This window comes from Pongo pygmaeus, chromosome 5 (assembly GCF_028885625.2).
Source record: "Pongo pygmaeus isolate AG05252 chromosome 5, NHGRI_mPonPyg2-v2.0_pri, whole genome shotgun sequence".
Classification (NCBI taxonomy): Eukaryota; Metazoa; Chordata; class Mammalia; order Primates; family Hominidae; genus Pongo; species Pongo pygmaeus.
The window spans coordinates 171010468-171031207 of NC_072378.2; the positions used below are offsets into that span (position 1 = coordinate 171010468).

At 47.3% G+C, this 20740-nt stretch overlaps 1 protein-coding gene across 19 annotated transcripts in view; it reads left to right on the top strand.

Moving 5' to 3' along the window:
* The first annotated feature begins 13248 nt into the window (after positions 1 to 13248).
* FAM120B (family with sequence similarity 120 member B) overlaps positions 13249 to 20740 on the top strand; it is a 97609-nt gene continuing 90117 nt past the window's right edge. For 14 of the 19 annotated variants that reach the window (XR_010126820.1, XR_008503017.2, XR_010126825.1 and 11 more), the window contains exon 1: positions 13316 to 13433. The gene's annotated coding sequence lies outside the window, so the exon portion shown is untranslated. Of the gene's footprint in view, positions 13434 to 20740 lie in introns of all 19 variants that reach the window. The other 5 variants (XR_010126821.1, XR_010126822.1, XM_054490282.2 and 2 more) reach the window with 1 other exon arrangement.

The window sequence follows — 20740 nt, forward strand, 5'->3', positions numbered from 1 at the left end:
TTAGAAAACTGGAAATAAAAAGTTCCACGCGCAAGGGCTTAAACCTTGGGGGAAAAAAGACTTGCCCCAAATCTTTAACAAACCCCCCTCAGTATCAAGTATTTGTTAAATTGACATGGCACAGATTTCTCGATTACGGCGGCAAAGCGGAACTGAAAGGCGTCGTAAAATCCATCAGAATCCTGCCCAAAGCGTTCATTCTTTTCCAACTTAATTTATGCCACGCGATTCTGTATTGGGGAAATCAAGCAGAAAGCCCTTTTCTTCTTCTCCCTCTCCTTCCTCCTCCTCCTGTTCTCCTTTTTCTTTTCCTCCTCCTCCTCCTCTTTCTCCTTCTCCACCTCCTTTCTCTTCTTCCTTCTCCTCCTTCTTCTCCTTCTTCCTCTCCCCCATTTCTCTCCCCCCACCCCCAAGTTGGTTCCTCTCTCCCTCTCTCAAAAGCTGTGCTAACGGGGAGACTGTTTAACTTCAGCGTTTCTATAGGAGCCTGTTGTAGTTTAACTCCTGCGCACCAGTAGCTGGGATGAACAAAGGAGAGACTCGAGGTCCAACTATTCATCCTTTCTTTGCACTTTAATTTTCATTGATTGGGAAGACAAGGGGAGCCCTTAGGGATTCGAGCTGGAGGGGACGACACGCCTTTAGACGCCATCAGCCCCCTAGCCAGCCATCTGCTCCGAACCAAATGGCGTTTTTTCACTCCCTAACTGCATGTCTCTATACTCCCACAACTAAGCACTCTGAACCCCACAAATGCAGGAGGGAGCTTAAGCCAGGGTATGTTAAATAGGCTTGCCTCAGTGTTGGCCCTGGCTGCTGGAGTCCCTCCTCCCCACACTATAAATCCTCACCTTGCTCATTAGGAAAAAACAGGAAACTTTCTTTTAAATACTTTTTTATGTCTCAGCAAATTTACTGTACAAAGTGAGGCTCATTAGGGCTTAGAAGGCACCCAATACATCAGACACAGAAGTGGAAGGAGGAATTTGCTGCCTGGTGGTGGTGTTTTTTGTTTTGTTTTGCTTTCCGGGCAGCACAACCCCACAGGCTGAGTAACTCCAGTGTCTAGGGTAAGCTCAGGCTGTATAATCAGAGCTGCAGCCACAGCAACCACATGTGGAGTTCTGTGTTTGCTGGAGAGACTGATTATCTCCCCACCATTTTATTAGGCCACCTGGGAATAAAAGCTTATGGCCATCATCTTATCAAATTCCAGTGTGGCCATCCTCAGCAGTGTGTGCATGACCTAATACCATGGTCACCCAATCCTATTCCAACCCCCCTTTCCAAAGAAAGGTTCTATTCTCCAGGTTCGTGTGTGGTGGTGACTGTGGTGGGGGCAGGAGGGCCTGGGCAGATTGCAATAAACAATGCCCAGAATAGGCTCAGACTCTAGGCCAGCCACAGGTTCAGTTTTCTGTGTAAACAAGTCTGGAGACTTGAGTGGGGTTTGTGTTTTCTCAGACCAACTGAATACTGTATACCCAACAGAGAGGTTCTCTTATTCGTAAGAAGAATTAGGGTCCTTGTTCAGAACAACAAGATAAAAAACTTCCAGGCAGCAAATCTGGTGTTGATCAAACATGCCAGCTTACTTGAAATAAAGAAGAAGAAGAAGAAGGGGACGTACACCATGCTTATTAATTAGTATTGGTATCACATCTGCACCAACCACCCTCTGCCCATTCTCCATCCGTCAATTTTGGAATCTGAAAACAGTTAACGTAGCAGAGGAATGGACCTGCTTGCTGCCACACGGGAAGCTCTCAGAGGCGTCCGTGGGCGAAGCCTCTGTGTCCTGGAGCTATCATGGATACTTCCTTGCTGCTTACTTCTTAAGGCTGTCTTTGGACACGTGAACATAGACCTTACCCCCCAACACACACACTCACTGGGCCATGTCCCCTGCCCAGCCACGCCCACCCAAGTGGGTGCACAGATGTGTTCACACTCGGTTGCCGCGCGTGGACTTACAAGCCCACAAAGCCATCGTTCGTCACAGCCTGGAAATGGGAGGGGGCATCAATCTGGTTTATGTTTGGACCTCGAGGCTCCCCCAGCGCTGGCGCAGGCAGGAAGGAGGTGAGCGCCGCCCGCGTGCACATAAGGCGCCCGGCCCCCAGGCAGCGGCGCTTCCAAAGCGGGCAGGAGCGCGACCCCCGGCGCGGACAGCTCTGCGCGAAGGTGGGCGACCGTGGGGACACAAGGACAGCAGCCGGGGGCGAAGGAATCAGCCCCGCAGCGGCTCCTAAGCCTCCCCGCTGGCCGCGGCTGCGCCGCTGGAGACCCGGCGAGTGACTTCCCCTGTGCGGCCGGGTCCCGGCGCCACACGCCCTTTTCCTTTCTCAGGATCGGCGGCCGTGCAGAGAACAGGAAGGCGGGCTCCAACCCCACCTGGTTCGTGTCGGGGGGTCGTTTTGCGGTGGGGGGAGTCCGAACCGCGCCACGGGCCCGCGAGATGCCCACCTCTCGCGTGCTTGGAGCCCGGGGCCGAGGCCAGGCCCGCGGCGAGCAGCGGAGGCATGTGCTGATTTGCATGAGAACGGGCGGGTCGCGTGGCTCAGCTGGCGGCCCCGGCGCAGATGACGGCTCGGCAGCGGGCCCCTGCCCCCTCCTCTGCGCCGCGGCTCCTTCCCCTGGAACCCGCGGATCATCTGCTGGGGCTGTCCCGCGCCCCATCTCCATGACAAAGCGCGTGTTTACCTGCGGCCGGAGCACCGGCGGGCACGCCTTTGTCCCGGGATCAGATTACCGCGGCAGCTGCTGCGGGCCCGCCCCGTGCGAACCCCGGAGGTGCCCCTCCGAACTTTGTGCCGACTGAACGCGCCGGGACCCGGGGCTGGGGGGCCGGGGGTTGGGGGGTTAGGAGGAGGCCGCGTGGCCCAGGGAGGGGCCGTTTTCAGTGCGATGATTGCCGGACGCTGAGATCCGCGACGGGGAGTGAGCGCACCTGAGGGCTTCCTGGAGGTGGTGACAGCATTACGAGGGGCACCAGTGCGAGGCCCGAAGCGCGAGGGCACAGGCGGCGCGCACGTGCGGCGGGTCATCCCCGGGCCACTGCGAGGGCGGAGGGCGGCGCCAGGGCCCTCCCGGTGGACCCCAGTCGCCGTCGTGACCGCCCCACGCAGCCTCGCGCTCGGCCGCCGCCTCGTGCGGGACTCGTGCCCGCATTCCCACCTCACCGGATGCAGCCGGCCCGGCCCCGGGCTGTGCGAGGCGACGGCGCACACCTCGGAGCCCTGGGGGCCGGGGCGCGCCCTTTGTGCGCTCTTAGCGGAAACCGCGCGTTCCCGGAGGAGCGCGGCCCGTCGAGACCCCGGATCCCGACGCCAGGAGGTGCTGCAGGAGCCCGCGCGGGGTGGGCGTCTCCGGCCCAGGCCCCTCGGTACGAGCCCCCTGCGGCCGCCACCCTCCGCCTCCACGCGGCGGCTCCTTTCCGGCTCCATCCGGGGGGTCGAGGCGTCGCACCTGGAAATCGCAGCCTGTGACTTTGTAAAAAAGTGAATGGGGAAGAAAAGGCGCTGAGAGGGGCGATGGGCGGACGGGCCGTGCTCACCCCAGGGAGGTCGCGGCACCTGTCGCTCCTGGTTCCCAGGGCGGCCTGTCAATCACCCACGCTGGGCTCAGCTCGCCGGCAGCGGGGGCACGCGGGGGCTTCAAGACCCAGAGCTCAGAGGCTCGCAAACAATAACCTCAGAAACGTGGCGCGCACCCGCAGGGCCTGACACAGCCTCTGGAGTGGCCCCTGGGCCTGTCTGGGTGCAGGGTTGGTTGGCCGTGGGCGCGTGAGGCTCAGGGTTTCCTCCACGCCCTTTCACGAATGGCCCCGCGGGACCCCGCGTCCCCCCAGGCTGCTCCGGAGGAGTCCCGGGGAGCGCGGCCGTGGAAGCTTTCGAACGCGCCGTCCTTCCCCGCCGCCCCCGCCTCCCTTTCTGTGAGCATCTGCCGGGGAGAACAGATGTGGGCACCTGCGGTGACCGGCTGCGTGCGTTCCATCCCATTCACAGGCATTCAGACGTGGCCACAATGAGCGGCCTTTGTGTGCACAGAGTCACTAAATATATTAATCTGTACTCCCCAGAGCACCGGGCTGTTTAATTTTTCACTAGCAATAACATCTGATCTAATCCTTAAATCGGCTCCCAAAGCCTTCCCTCCCGCCCACCCCGCCCCTCCCCCCGAAAAACGTGTGAAGTTATTCAACTTTCCACCTGTTGCCTGCTGCCCTGGGCGTGGGTTATCGCAACCTCTAATGTTGGTTCAGGCTGGGTGGAGGTTGGGGGCCTGTGCTGGGGCGCTGTTGGCCCACATGGGCATAGGGAGGGTATGTTTATCAGACGGAAAATAAACACAAAGTGCGGAGTGTGGCTTCCCAAATGTTGTGCAAACAAAGAACAATAATTATTAAACAGCTTCCAAAGCAACCCAGCACACCCACCCCCTCTGTGTAAGGCCTTTAAAAATGTACATAAAGTTCCCATTTATCTTTTTGTTTATTAAACTCTAGCGGTTGTTATAAATACCGGTCAATAGGCCACACAGCCAAAAGGTAACATAAATCTCAGATGTAAGACTTAGATTTTTTAAGCAATTTTGTTGCATGACTCTTTTATCTTAGCATCCCTTATTTTATTTTGATTTGTTTTCGGCCACAATGAGTCCTTTAGTGCCATTGTGGACTCACAATGCACACGGACATCAGGCTGTGAATGAAGACAGAGGCAGTTTAAACAAACCAAGCTCTTTCTTTCCTTTCCTTCCATTGTAATATGAATGGGCCTTCTGCATTCGGCTGCTAGGAGACCGGCTTTGCAAAGCCTTGCTCCACTAAATGGGCTGGAGAGAAAGGGACCCCAATAAACAGCCCAAGTATCCAAGTATCAGAGGGAAAAAAAAGAAGGAACAAAATTTAGGCAAGTATTTTCTCACTTTCTAATCAACATATTTCCTAATCTCAGAATGTTAGTTTCTATCGTTGCATTCCTTGCTTTCAACAGTTTCCTTCATTCTTGTCACTGTAATTCCTATTCCCTCCCTCCACCACTTCCAGTGAGGAAACAGAACAGGGATAGTTCTGGATCACCATCAAGATTTGTTTTCAAGATGCAATTTTTTTTTTTTTTTTGTTCCTTTTAGTAAAATGGGAACTGGAGTGGCATATTTGTCGGTCACCATCACTAATAACTCATGATCATACAATGCCTTCAAAATCTATTCATTAGGGGACCAGTAGGAGCCTAGTTGGTGAGTCTGAATTTTTTTAGGAACCATCACAAACTATGATTTGCTTTTCTGCTACTTAGACTGTTCTTATTCCTGTTAATAAGCTGATTGAGGCAAGATGTGAGGCTGCTTGCAGGTTGCGAAGGTCCCAGGCACTGATTGTGTTAGAAAGTACCACCACCTGCCAGCTGTCACTCATTTCTCAGTGGCTAGAGCTCAGGCATCTGGGCACCAAGGAGCCAACCACTCTCCAGGCAGAGGGGAACCCACACTGACTTAGAGCTGGTGGGCTAGGGCAAGACATGCAGGAAGTAGAAGGCCATTTAATTTCCTCACTGGCTTGTTCACTCCTGACTCATCACAGGGGCTGAGGACCCAAAGTGGAACTGGACCTGTCTCTGCCACCAAGTGAATTATAAAATGAGTTGAGGAAGACTTTCTTGCTTTTCCATTTTCTGAAAGTTTGTGTAGGATTGCTATTTCTTCCTTAAAAGTTTGATAGCATTCACTAGTGAGGCTATCAGCACCTGGCCTTTTCTTTGTTGTTGTTTTGTTTTGTTTACTTAATTCAACTTCTTTAATTAATATAGGCTTACTCATCATTTCTACTTCTTTGTTCAGTTTTGGTGATTTGCATGGTTCAAGGAATTTCTTATCTAAAGTTGTTCAAATGTTCTTTTATTCCTTAACTGCAGGTGGTTTCTGTAGTGATACTGTCTTCCATTGCTGGGATGCGCAATCTGTGTCTTCTCTCTTCTTGAGAGACTATGATCAGAGTATTATAGGCTTATCAGTTGTATCGATCTTATCAAAGAACCAGTCTTTTGTTTCATTGATTTTTCCCTGCTCTAGGCAGAGATGGGGCAGCCACTAGGCTCACCTCATTTGTTTTCCTCCTTTCAAGATTCTCCATCCTTTACTTCCTGTTGTCTGTTGTCTGAAAATAGTAATTTTGTATTTTTGTCCAGTTTTTTAGTTGTTTAAAGTGGGAGGACCAGTTCTGTAGGAATTATTCCTTCTTGGATGGAAGCTAGAACAGGACACTTTTGGTTGTAACAGAACATCCTGATTCACTATCTGACTATGTATAAAGAAGATTCTCTCTCTTATCATCAGGAAAGAAGGTGCTTTGAGTGCTGGTTGATGTAGTGGCTCTGCCACGTCAAGGCCCAAGTGCTCTCCTTCTTTCTGCTCTGCCATCCATGGCCTGTCGGTCACTCCATTTCCTGACTGCGTGATGTCTGCAGCAGTACCAGACATCTTCACCATTACAATGATCATAAGAAGAGGAACATTGTCTTTCTACATGATACCTTTTATCAGCAATAAAACACTTCAGCAGCATTTAATGTGCACTCCCTATATAGAAATCAGTATGTTTTCATGGTTTTGGCTTTTTGTCTTTCCTAATTTTTGGATGGTCAATTGTTACCTGTATTAGTCTGTTCTCATGCTGCTAATAAAGACATACTTGAGGCTGGGTAATTTATAAAGGAAAGAGGTTTAATTGACTCACAGGTCAGCATGGCTGGGGAGGCCTCAGGAAACCTTACAATCATGGCAGAAGGGGAAGCAAACACATCCTTCTTCACATGGCAGCAGCAAAGAGAAGTGCAGAGCGAAGGAGGGGAAAAGCCCCTTATAAAACCATCAGGTCTCATGAGAACTCACTCACTATCACCAAAACAGCATGAGGGTATCTGCCCCCATGATTCAATTAACCTCCCAGAAACTTCCTCCTATGACATGTGGGGATTATGGGAACTACAGTTCAAGATGAGATTTGGATGGGGATACAGCAAAACCATATAATTCCACTCCTGGTCCCTCCCAAATCTCATGTCCTCACATTTCAAAACACAATCATGCCTGCCCAATGGTCCCCCAAAGTCTTAACTCATTCCAGCATTAGCTCAAAAGTCCAAGTCCAAAGTGTCTGAAACGAGATAAGTCTCTTCCACCTATAAGCCTGCAAAATCATAAGCAAGTTAGTTACTTCCTAGATACAACTGGGGCACAGGCATTGGGTAAATACACCCGTTCCAAATAGGAGACACTGGCCAAAACAAAGGGACCACAGGCCTCATGCAAGTCCAAAATCCAATAGGGCAGTCACTAAACCTTAAAGTTCTAAAGTGATCTCCTTTGACTCCATGTTTCACATCCATGTCACACTGATGCGAGAGGTGGGCTCCCACAGCCTTGGGCAGCTCTACCTCTGTGGCATTGCAGGGTAAAACCCCCCTCCTGGCTGCCTTCCTGGGCTGGCGTAGAGTGTCTGCGGCTCTTCCAGGTGCACTTTGCAAGCTGTTGGTGGATCTACCATTCTAGGGTCTGGATGATGGTAGCCCTTTTCTCACAGCTCCATTAGGTGGTATGCCAGTGGGGATTCTGTGTGGGGGATATGACCCCACATTTCCTTTCTGCACTGCCCTAGCAGAGCTTCTCCATGAGGGCTTTGCCCCTGCAGCAGACCTCTGCCTGGACATCCAGGCATATCCATACATCCTCTGAAATCTAGGTGGAGGTTCCCAAACCTCTGTTCTTGTCTTCGGTGCACCAGCAGGACCAATACCACATGGAATCTGCCAAGGCTTGGCACTTGCACCCTCTGAAGCCACAGCCTCATCTGTACATTGGCCCATTTTAGCCATGTCTAGAGCAGCTGGGACGCAGGGCACCAAGTCCCTAGGCTGCACATAGAAAGGGAGGCCCTGGGCCTTGCCCAAGAAACCATTTTTCCCTCCTAGGCCTCTAGGCCTGTAATGGGAGGGGCTGCCATGAAGCTCTCTGACATACCCTGGAGACATTTTCCCCACTGTTTTAGTGATTAACATTCTTCTCCTCATTGCTTATGCAAATTTCTATTGCCAACTTGAATTTCTCCCCCAGAAAATGGTTTTTTTTTAATCTATTGCATTGCCAGCCTGCAAATTTTTCAAACTTTTATGCTCTGCTTCCTCTTGAATGCTTTGCTGCCTAGAAATTTCTTCCACCAGATACCCTAAATCATCTCTCTCAAGTGCAAAGTTCCACAGATCTCTAAGGCAAGGGCAAAATGCTGCCATTCTTTTTGCTAAAGCATAGCAAGAGTGACCTTTACTCCAGTTCCCAACAAGTTCCTCATCTCCATCTAAGACCATCTCAGCCTGGACTTCATTGTCCATATCACTAACAGCATTTTGGTCAAAGCCATTCAACAAGTCTCTAAGAAGTTCTAAACTTTCCCACCTCTTCCTATCTTCAGAGCCCTCCAAGTCTCTAGGAGGTTTCAAACTTTCCCACAATTTCCTATCTTCTACTGAGCCCTCCCAGCCATTCCAACCTCTGCCTGTTACGCCATTCCAAAGTCACTTCCACATTTTCGGATATCTTCACAGCAGCACCTCACTACCTGGTACCAATTTGCTGTATTAGTCCATTCTCACACTGCTAATAAAGACATACCTGAGACTGGGTGATTTATAAAGGAAAGAGGTTTAATTGACTCACAGTTCAGCATGGTTAGGGAGGCCTCAGGAAACTTACAATCATGTCAGAAGGGGAAGCAAACAAGTCCTTCTTCACATGGCAGCAGCAAGGAGAAATTCGGAGTGACGCAGGGGGAAAGCCCCTTATAAAACCATCAGGTCTCATGAGAACTCAATCACTATCAAGAGAACAGTATGGAGGTAACCACCCCCATGATTCAATTACCTCCCACCAGGTCCTTCCCATGACATGTGGAGATTATAGGAACTACAGTTCAAGATGAGATTTGGGTGGGGACACAGCCAAACCATATCATTACCCAAATAAAATCTTGAGCTCATGTGGTTGTTATACTCAAAGAAATTTAGTTCAACATCCAAATAAAAACTGCAAATACATCTTGCAGTCTATTTAAAGGGTCAACTTGTTACCAAGAGAAACCTGTCCCAGATGCCCCTGCCATTCATTTTCTGGGTTTCTCTCTCACAGCTGATGTCTCTCACTTTAGCTTTTTCCTCTGCATTAACCCCCAAATTCGCTCTACAGTTTCTTTTTTATTCCCCTTTCTTTTCCTATGTTTCTCTTTTATGTAAACCTCCATCCCATTTATAGATTTTTTCCCACACTGATAAACTGGCTGTGCACAGCAGAGCACAGGGAAGTGCTTGCCTGAGCTATGAAGCAGGAGGTGAAGCAGGATGTGGATAATCCTATGTAACTCTTCTTGCTCTTGTTACACTGATTTCTGCATGCAACTTTTCTTCTAGTCTCCCAGGAAAGAGACCTTGAAGTAATCTTTGACTTTTCCTTCCCTTTGCTGTAGTGTACTGTAGTCATAACAATTTTTTAAAGCTTCAGGATTTAGACAGATTGGAATTTGAGTGACAGTCGTGCCACTTACTACCACTTGTATTAGTGAATAACTTTTTAAAACTTAAAACTTTTTCCTTATATCAAAGATTTATAATTTTAAAATTCAAACGGTATTTCTAGATTTGTAACAAAAATAGTAGTTGCCCACACCACACACTCCTACTCCCAATTCCTTCTCTTACATTTATCTCTTATATACTTCTTTTGTATATTTTCTATATTTTTGTATATTTTGTATATTTTCTATTTTCTTTTCCTTTTTTTGTGTGTGAGACAGGGTCCTACTCTGTCGCCCAGGCTGGAGTGCAGTGGCACAATCCCAGCTCACTGCAGCCTCAAACTCTGGGGCTCATATGATCCTCCCACCTCAGCCTCCTAAGTAGCTGCGACTACAGGTGCATGCCACCATGCTTGGCCAATTTTTAAAAATGTTCTGTAGAGACGAGGTCTCACTATGTTGCCCAGGCTGGTCTCCAACTCCTGGGCTCACAGAGTCCTCTTACCTTGGCCTCCCAAAGTGCTGGCATTATGGGCATGAGCCAATGTGCCTGGCCTTATGCTCATATTTTCTAAGAACGCATATTTAATGTTCTGTCCTTACTTTTCAATTGTGCATATAGTCTATGGACTTCCTAACTCTAGAAGACAAGGATTTAACTCTCCCACCCTCACTTCCTAGACACATGCACATTTATATAAACACACGTAAGGTCACCTCCCTTTTTTCAAAAATAATTATAACACCCCTTTGGGTTAAACTCCCATTCAGCAATTATCTTGTTATAATTACATATTTATTCACAGCCAAGACATATGCTATATCCTTTTTTGCATATTGTTTTCACTAGGTTCAATAATGGCCTCATTTATTTCCTTATTCACTTTCCTAACTAGCTATTACTTATCATCATCAAATTCTGAAGATCCCCTTTTAAGATATTCATCCATAACAGGCATTCCATGTGATTCACTTCCTTCTGGAAACATCTCTCCTAGAGGCTTCTATCCCCTACTGTATAAGTCCTAGCTTCTGTCCTAGTACTTCCCTTCTCCTCTCTCCTAAGCTGGGACTTCCTGTTTTCTAGGTCCCAAATATTATCCTCTTTCTTATTTCTTAATTTTGGAGAAGAATATCCTCCAGTAGCTTTCTGAGATAAGGATATCTGAAAATATCTACATCCTACCCACAAACAGCTAATATAGCGAGAGTTGAATTCTATGTTAGAATTATTTTCTTCAGAATTTTGAAGTTAATGCCCCATTGTATTCCAGCTTCCTAGGATTCTGTGCAGAATTTCCATGCCATTCTGATTTCCAGTCCTTTAAATGTGACCTTTTCATTTTTCCCTCAGGAAACTCTGAAGATCTTTACTTTATCCCTGGTGTTCTGAATGCTGTGGTGATGTGCCTTGGTGTTGTGCCTTGGTGTTGGTCTTCCTAGGTTTGTTGTGCTGGGCACCTGCTGGGCCCTTTCGATACGAGAATATATCTTCTAGACCTGGGAAGATTTTCCTTCTCTTTTATCTTTCTCTTTCATTCCAGTTTTTCAGATGTCACATTTGTGTTTTGTCTTTTTTTTTCTTTTTTGTTCCATCATCTGAGCGATACCATCGAATCCATCTGGGAGGCCGATGAGCAGTTACCTGGTGAGGCTCCTTGCTCTGCCTGCCTTCAAGGCCTCCCTAGTCCAGCTCTGCTTCCTGCTCCCCTCGGCATGAATCTCCTGCACATGAGAGTTTGGTCTCCTGAATTTTTCCCTTAGTCTCTTTCCTAGGTTTGCTCCTTCTGCTTGGAGTCCTTCCTCTTCTAACCCTTTGTCAGATCCTCCTCCCCCTTCCAGGCTCAGTTCACAGATTTGCTCCTTGAAGCTTTTTCATCCCTGTCTTAGACTGTTCAGACTGCTACAGCAAAGTACTATAGACTGGGTTCAGAAATTCATTTCTCATAGCTGTGGAGGCGCGGAGGTCTCAGATCAGGCACCAGCATAGTTAGGTTCTGGTGAGGCCTCTTCTGGGGTGCAGGCCATCTTCTCACTGTATCCTCACATGGTGGAAAGTGGGCAAGAGAGCTCTCTGGCCTCATTATGGCACTATTCCCATTCATGAGGCTCCACCCTCACGATTTATTCACTTCCCAAAGGCCCCACCTCCAAAGACCATCACAATGGGATTAATTTCAACCTATGAATTTTGGCGGGGGTGGGCAGCAACATTACAACCCTTACTCCTTACAATATGTTTCACTTGTTGCCTGGTATTTAAAGTATGTTAGTTTATGTCCTCAACCACGATGAGCACTCCTTAAGACTAGCGGTCATTTCACATACTTCTTGGTGTCACCCCACAGCACTAATCAGCAATAGGTGCTGAACACCATTTGTTGATTTTACTTAAAGAAAAGCCCATCAGGAAACGTAAGCCTTGTATGCTGAATCGAGATTCCTTCCCAAATCCTTTAATGCATACGTGGTGCCACTTCAATTTGGTAATGTTTTCTGAGTACCTGATCGAGTGCTTTGCTAGAGATTCTGAAGAAAATCAACAGAACGTTTTTCCTAGAACAATATTTGACCATTTTATTTCCCTGATGGGAAACTCATTAGCTCACCAGGGCTTACAGCTGCCTTACTGAGACATACTGTGTGTAAGGATAGGTTTGGAGATACATCCTAAATAAGTTGATACTAAAAATTGACATTTGTCAGTAACTTACTTTTCAGAAAAATAAATCAGATTGGTTTCAAGGTCGTCACTCACACGTGCCTGCCAAAATGTTTGCTTGGTTGTAGAGAAAAAGGTGGAACTGCAGCTAGAAGGGTGGACTTGCGCATCACCCGGAGCCCACCTGATCTCCTAGCCCAAGGGAGCATGTCCTGAAGGTGAGTTTCGCTATCTTAGAGCAGCTGCAGAAATAAGACTGAGATTGTGGACTGCAGAGTCCAAACTCCTGAATATGACGACAGGGACCTGCACGATCAGGTGGCACCTGTTACCCTGTCCCCGCCACCATGTATCCACAGCAGCCACTGGAATTCCTCTGATGCATCCTGCTCCCTCACTGCCATTGCCTCTGCCTTTCCTCTCTCTCCCTGGAATTCTCTCCCACCCAATTCCGGACTAGCAAACCTGCCTGAAACAACTTTCAGCTGAAGAGTAGTCCAGAGTGACAATGGTGACGGTCAGAACACCCGGCCGAGAAGTGCTCAGCGCTGACTGGGGCCGCGCCGTCCCGATACGGAGGCGAGGGTCGAATGCCAGGACGTCCCCGCTTCCTCCCCAAACGTGGCGGAGAAGCGCGCGGTGGGTCCCCTGGGCAGGAGCCCCCCGCCGTTCCCGTTTCCGGCCCAGGCGAGGCTCCCGGCCTCAGGGCCGCCCGCCTGTGCGGCGCTCGCACAACTGCGGCCTGAGGCCCCGGGAGCCGCCGGTCCTCAGTGCCTGCCGCAGGACAAAGACCGGCATGCAGCGTCAAGACACCGTCCCGGCCGCAGGACAGTGTATGAACAAAGAGGTTCAAGGGCGGCACCCGCCCGTCGCCAGCGGGCAGCTACCTGACTGAGCGACCCGACGTCAGCCAGCACCAGAGCAGTTGCTGTGGCAACAGGCCGCGACGTCCCACTCCCCCGGCGCCTGCGCGCCGCGTCCCCGCTCCCTGCGCCTGCGCACCTCTCTCCCCGCCCCACCCACGACGCGGGCGCTCGTCACTCTCGCAACGGTCACGCAGACCCCGCCTCTGCAAACCCGGCCAAGTCCCGAGCGGAAGCGCCTTGAGCGGAAGCGGAAGTGAACGAGGCGGCTGTGGCGGTGGCTGAGGCGGCTGGGCCTAGGGCGCGGCGGGCGCGTCTGCGGCTGGTGTTGGCGCATCTCTAGGTAGGGCCGGGCCCGAGGGCACCCGTGCGCCGTCCGGGCCGCTCCCGGCCTGCGTGACCGTCCGTTACCCGCGTCCGACCCTCGTGCGCGTCAGCCCCTCGGCCTCTGCCCGGTCCTGGATGCCTTCCTGGCCGTGCCTCTGTCCTTGTCACCGCGGCTGCGACATCATGGGATCCTCGCGTCCCCGCTGCCGAGCCCGTCGTCATCCCTGTCCCTGCGCAGAACCCTCCTGCCGGGCCCTGGTCCGCGTCGTCGCGTGCTCCCAGACCTCGCGACCCTCGCCTTGCCTGCCCCATCTTGAGGTCACCTCTGACCCCTACTGCCTCCCTTAAGATGTGTGTTTGGCTCCTATGTGTCGTTTTTGGGTCGGATCTGTTATCCTTCATAGCTGCACGACTTTTCTGGTCGTCTCTAGAAGAGAGAGGCATCCTCTGATCTCTCCACTTTTCTCCCATCATCTGTGGGCTATCCCTGAATCAGAGCCCCGGCTCCTTGGGGAAAGACAGACAGAAAGACAGGGTTCCCTGCCCGCAAGGAGTTTGCAGACCCGTGGGATAACACTGAGCGTCAAGCAGATCCCACAATGCAGAAAGAAAAGGGTACCTTAGAGGGTGATTTGCCCAGGAGGGTCCAGGAAATTTCCATAAAGGTTGGATTTGAGCAGAGTTTTGCGTAAGTAGGAGTTGGGAGATGAACGAGGATTGAGAGCCTATTCCTGGCAGTAAGAACGTAAATGTTTAAGACATGAAGGTTTCAGACAGTCTTGACATATTTGGGGAACTAGGAGTTGAGCATTTGTGAGACAAGAAATGTTGGTTAGGGATGGGGAATGGCAGGAAGGAAGCTAAAGAGAATGTGGGGTAAGGAAGTGATGTGATCAGATCTTAGCGTTAAAGAGGTTCAGTCTGGCAGATACAGGGGTGGGGATGAGGGTGACTGCAGACACACAAAAGACTTTTGTCGTCGTTCAGGGACTGGAAACCCCGAAATGGTAGTGGAGAGAACCTGGAGGTAAAGAAGTGAGAGGGTAGGCTTTCTGATGGCTTGAGCCCTTGAATAGAGAAGTGCAGAGAGGGAAAAGCCCAGAATGAGGACCATGTCTGGAACTATCTTCTGAATATGTGAGACCATCTTATCTGCAGCTGTACTCTCAAGTTGCTCCATGTCTAGTGTCATGCTTTTGTTTTTGACCTTTCTCTGGCCTCCCCTTCACATAGACTCTTTGACCTGCCCATCTTTGGACTTTGCTGTTAGGAGCCACCCTCTGCCACCACTACAGCCTTCACACTCTGTGTTCTGATACCTTCTTCATCCCATTTCTGCCATCTCCCAGCTCCATCATTAGTGAGTGTTTCCCCTGACTTTGCCATTCCTTTTGTTTTGGAACTCTAATTGGGCCTTCTTACCAGTTGTATTCTTGAAAAGCACCAGCACCATAGCTGGGTCGAGGTCTTCACTGCTCATCTTCACACACACGCACACCCCCCCACACACACCCCATTTTGTGACTACCTTGATCTTCCAGTTTTTTTGTTTGGTTTCTAACCACCTAATCTTCCGGACATACTGAAATCTCTGATCACCTGTGGCCCACTGAGAAAACTACAGTAGGTGACATCTGGGGTAACGTAGTTTTTAGCATTCTGAGATTTTACCCCATGCAGGAACCTGAATCTGGATACCATTTATGGGGCAGATTTACTATAAAGCTAATGAAGTTCAGGTTTCTGGGTCTGTCACTTGCATGGGCCCTTACCTAGGCACTGGGACCTCAGAGATCTTGTGTTTATAATTAGTATTCTTTTTTGAAAAGAGGGTTCCCAAATGGTATGTTTCAAGTCTTTCACAGCTTAGATCCCTGCAAAACTGGCTATTTGTCATATCCAGCCTTGAGATTTGCATTTTTGTCCTTCAGACACCTTCCCTTCCCTACCTCCTATTTCTTCCTCTTCTGGTGTGTGCTTTTTATTTAGGCATGGAGAAACAAAATGTGAATGAATGTAACTGATCAAGTTCCTGCCATAACCTGACTTTATTTAGCTCTAGTGTCAGGAGGGAGATGTCAGAGCTTACTTAGTAACTCAGCATGTTGGACAGGATCTTTGTAACTTCTTTGTTGCAAGCGTAAATGCCTGTATTGTTAGATTTATTTCACTGCTGAGTTGCCACTCCCTTTAAGAAAAGGTTGATGCTAAGAAGGATAGTCTGCTTAATGGAAATCATAAAAGCAATTCTTAACTCCATGGAAACTAGCGTTATACACTGTGTAAATTCACACAGGAATTTATTGTGACTTTTGATTTATTACTTTGAAAATGCCACCAGTTATTTTTATAGAGCTTTATAATGAGTATAAATAATTTTAATTTGTCTTCTGTTGGAAAATCTTCAGATTTAAAACATGTTTAAAGTTTAAATTATTTATGCAAAGATAAGGTATTTCTAAGGATTTTTTTAGTGGTAGTTTTAAATCTCCCTAATATGAGAAGTAAATAATTATCTTATTTTTACAAATAAGGACATCAGTGATGTACAAAGAGGTTAAATGATTTGTCTTCAGCTGTACAGTAAATCAGGGCCTCCCTTAGCCAAAAAAGCCAGCTCCTGAGTACTGTTTTGCTTATAAACAAATATTAATAAAGAGGAATCTATTTTATCAGTTCTTATTATAGAACATTTAATATAAGATGGACCAAATTATATCTTTTGGTGTTTCCATATATTAATACCTATCTGTGCACATCCATATATATCTACACACTAGGTTCTATAAAAGTGGGCAGTGTTAATACTGTTCCTATTAGGACTTTAGTCCAAAGAATTAATTTAATTTGGATTTGTGCAAATTATTATAAAGTCATTTACAGTAAAACCATGGCTAACTATGATAAGAGCATATTAACTTTCTGAATAGCAGAGGAGTTTTCTGGCTAGATTAGGTTTTTGCCCATTAAGCACCAAAACATCCCGTTTAGGCTGGGAATCTTCCTAAAGTATATTATTTCTTGTGTTCTTAAATAGAATGTGCTGAATGTGATGTAAACTTTCCTCAATAATCTCAAGTGACCATTTAAATGTAATTTGTTATGTTGTGATGTGAACAGTAATGTTAGGCTTATTGAGGCATATACAGCTATTTCCTTTGGGGGTTTTTGCATCTTTCCAGTTTTTAAAGTTTTCTGTCCTATTGTTTCCTTGGGTCAGCTGTTAGCACTTCTAACTGCTGTCAGTTTTCCTGCCCAAAGATTCTATATTTTTCTCTACTATGGGTTTAGGAGCTAATTGTTAGAACTGATTAGAAAAGTACTCCGTAGTGATAATAAGAGCCTAAATAAGTGTCTTGTGAGTAAGTTGTTTATGCTACATCAGCCTCTAAGGGGTTTTGTAGAGCACAGTGTGGGTAGGAAAGGCCAAGGGCACCAGAGTTCTGGGTTGCTGGGAAAAGCCAGAGAGTCTCTTTTATTCCCGATCCTCCTCTCAGAGCCCACCGATAGGCTGGTGACTGGGAATAGTGTAGGAAGGAGAGATCTTGGGTAAGGACACATCCCGCAGGGTGGCTCTGTGGTGAGACCTTTGCCCCACTGGCAGCACACAGCAATGACCAGATCACTAACCTACAGCAGTGCTAAGTGAGGGTTGTGGCCTAGTGAGAGGCAGCTGGGCTCTGGAGTCAGATGGATTCAAATCCTGGCCTCATTGTTAATTACTGCTTGTGGCTTCAGGCAGGTGATTTCACCTGACACAAAGTTTGCTGCCTCCCCAAAGTGACTCCTGCCGCCGCCTTTGCTGCTAGAATGTGTCTTTGACTTAAGAGGCTGCACAAAACTGATAATGTGCTCTAATCTGGGCCAGTGGGACTAGAGGGGCTGCCATGGGACTTTTGGAGTAGACTGCACACACTTAGACAGTTGGGTACATTTTGATATATGTGTTACAGCCCCCACCCAAAGCTCTTTGCTTCTCAGGGTTCTCATTCCTCAGGGTTCATGGTCTTAGTTGGGGTCTTGTCTTATTCATTGCTGTATCCACAGCTCCTAACATAGGTCTTGGAGCACAGTAAATCCTGAATGAGTATTTATGAGTGAATGTGGGAATTTGGTTGAGTTTAGATCTCATGTTCTTAGTGTATTTCTGTGGGGATAGAAGAGGGTCTCTCTGCCTTTCTTTTTCTTCTGTGATAGCATGTGGCCCTGCATCCCTCTAGCCTTGGGATTCTCCCAGAATAGGGAGGGAGAGTGGATGCTGAACAGCCATAGCACCTGGTTCACGATGGATCATCTGACTCCAGTCTTGCCTGCCTCCACCCATCCCCAGAACATAGGCAGAGCAGTGTTTCTGAAATGCACTTGCTTGAGTCCTTAGTGACATCTCGTTTCCCTTCGGGTGAAGCGTAGACATTTTAGCATGGTTTTCCAGGTCTTTCATTCATCTGGCCCCAACTCCTCCAGCAGTAATCTCATCTCTTCATCTTCCCTTAAAATAGGTTCTAGACATACTGAAGGTGAGTTTTTTTTTCCCATTTCTACACTTGATGAACAAATTTATAAATACAATTGCAAGTTAGATTAAACTACTTAATAGAGCAGATATTTTAAGCACCTAATAATTTGAAAAAAGATACCTTGCAGACCTTTAAAAGATTTCCTCCATGTTGCCCAATGCCTTCCTCTGGCCACATCTGCCTGTCTTCAGGCCTTGCCTTGAGTACCCTCTCCTCAGGGGATTGTCTTAGAGCCCTAAACTAGGTTGGCTTTCCCTGCTGAAAATTCCCCAGCACTCTTACCTTCTCTGTCCTACACTTGTGTCCAAGAGACTGTTGCCTGCTGGAGGGCAGGGACCTCATCTGTCTTGTTCATAGCTCAGTGACTACCCCAATGTCTAACATAAAGGTGCTTGCTGAATGAGTAAGCCAAATTTATTTTCAAATAAAATTACCTGGTATTGTTGAAGAGAGCTGAATATTCATGAGTTACAAGTGGGTCTATTCTTGATGCAATGCTTTTGGAGAAAAACTACCAATGTGTGCCTATGCCATGACTCAGCAGCTTCCTAACATACTAAGGAAATGATCAGGGGTCTAAGATTTATATACAAGGATGCGTTTCATATTCTTAGTTATGGCGTGCAATATCAGAAATAATCCAGGTGTTCTCCAGCAGAGTTAGAGAACTTACGTCCACGATGTACATCTGTTATACATGACACTGTGGGAGAATAGTGACATGAGTTGGGAATGTATTTATAACAAATTAGACACAGAAACAGATTATAAAAGTATAATCTCAATTTTTAGAAACAGTGAATAGTAGAAAAAGGCTGAAATATGTAAAATGTTTAAAAATTTTTTCTTGTGTTTTCTCTGAATTTTCTGCAAATGGTTCATTTTTTGATCAGATTTTTTTACAAATTAATATATTTCCCAATATTAAAAAGTAATCTAGCTTATAAAAATTATAAATACAATAAAACCTCACTAAAATTTATGTCTTTGTTTTAAAATTTGTGATAATTTAAGAATTTTGACATTGGGCTGATTTTACTAAACTTTAGGCAATTGATAAACATGTTTGATGAACAAATTCACAATATAATTATAAATAAAATTGTACCACAATTTCACTGTTACTAAGTGGCAGTTAGAATCTGGACTGTTGCATTTTATTCTGGAACTTTTCGTTTTATCAACAGAATTCTGCCCGTTGTTCTCCCACTTCCGCTGTGACATCAGCTGGCACCAGTGGTTGTGGCCCGACTGTTCTGAGGTGTCCTCCAGGGCACCCTGAGTCTAGACATCTATTCCTAGAAATTCTAAAGTGCATAATAGCTGTAGGCTTTCTTTGAGGTGCTGATGTTAAAATTCTAACATTTGTTCAAACAGTAGGAAGATTTTACTCAAGACTATTTGCAGTGAAGGAGAGAGATCTGGCTCAGCTCTGAATACAGTGAAGACAGCTGGGGATTTACAACCAAGGAGCAGAGTGAGGGGGTGAGGGGATGGGAAATTTCTAAGGGAAGACATCAGGGATAGGGAAATTCTTGCTGAAAGCAGGCCAAGGTAGCCACATATCAAAGTTGGGTTCTCTTTAAACTGACTTAGCAGGATTCTTGCTACAAGCCCCAGATTGAGGCCTGGTAGAGAGGAGGGCTCAAGGCCCTAGCAAAAGTGTGGTTAAGATGAGAGTCTTTATCGGTGATTGGGGAATTCTTGCAAAGCTCAGCAGTTTAATGACCCCTGTATGGAGATCATCTGAAGCATCAAGACCAACTTAACTGGCACCCACCCTTATTTATTCACCTGGTTGTTTGTGCATTCATAAATAATAAACCTTCAGCAGATACTATCCTGTGTGCTGGCAAGGGATAAATATTAATCTTTTGGGATTTTCGGTCCCTGTTCTCACCCAACTGGTGTTTAAGAGGTCCCTATGAGTTTCACTTTTTAGGCGGGGGAGGAGAGGAGAGAAGAAACAATAGACCTCAGATACTCCACAACAAGCCATGGGGGAACATCACTGGGAGAGCCTGGGCCCAGGCCCAGCCAGAAGTTACCACTGAAAGAAAAATTACTTTGTACTTGAAAATAAAACAAGAAAAAAGAAGACTTTATGTTTTGTATTGTCATACTGGGCTGTTGTTTCAGACTCACCCAAGATTATTTAATTTTCTAATAGATTTACCTCTGTTTGGCTTTGCTGCTTACTCTCCATTAGAGTACAAACATTGTGATGTTATATGCTAGTTTGTAGATTCGAGATGCGAATTTTTCTGTGCAAAGATTATTGTTTTATTGTCTCCAGCTTACCTTGCTTATTCCAATGTGCCTTTGCTAATGGACTGTGTGAGCTTGAGCTCCTCTAGTGCTCTGATCCAGCTTCCTTGTCTCTTACGTGCCTTTGCTCATTACTACTTGCCTGAGTTATGTCTTTTAGCTTTAGACAGTTATGCTTTGACATGGCTTAGATGCTGGGGGTGTGTTAAGGTGGTTACAGCAGCCAAGTATTGGTTGTCCTGCAGAGGCTGCTGTCCGTGTGGGGAGTTGCCCTTGGGCTGTCCGTAAGTCCCTCATCCCTGTGTCCAGAGTGACGCCAGACAAGTCTTCCTCACTGTGTGTGCGTCCATCAACATCAGGCAGCTTCGTTTATGCTGAGCGCATTGCTCTTAACCTCAAGGTTTTGTAAGTTGAAAGATTATAGTAAAGGAGCTTCTGAACTTCTCTTTCCTCTTTCCATTTCCCCATTTACTGGTAACTCAATACCCTGGGACTGGTCTGACTGTCAGGAGAATGAGCCAGCCCTAGGAACAAGGCA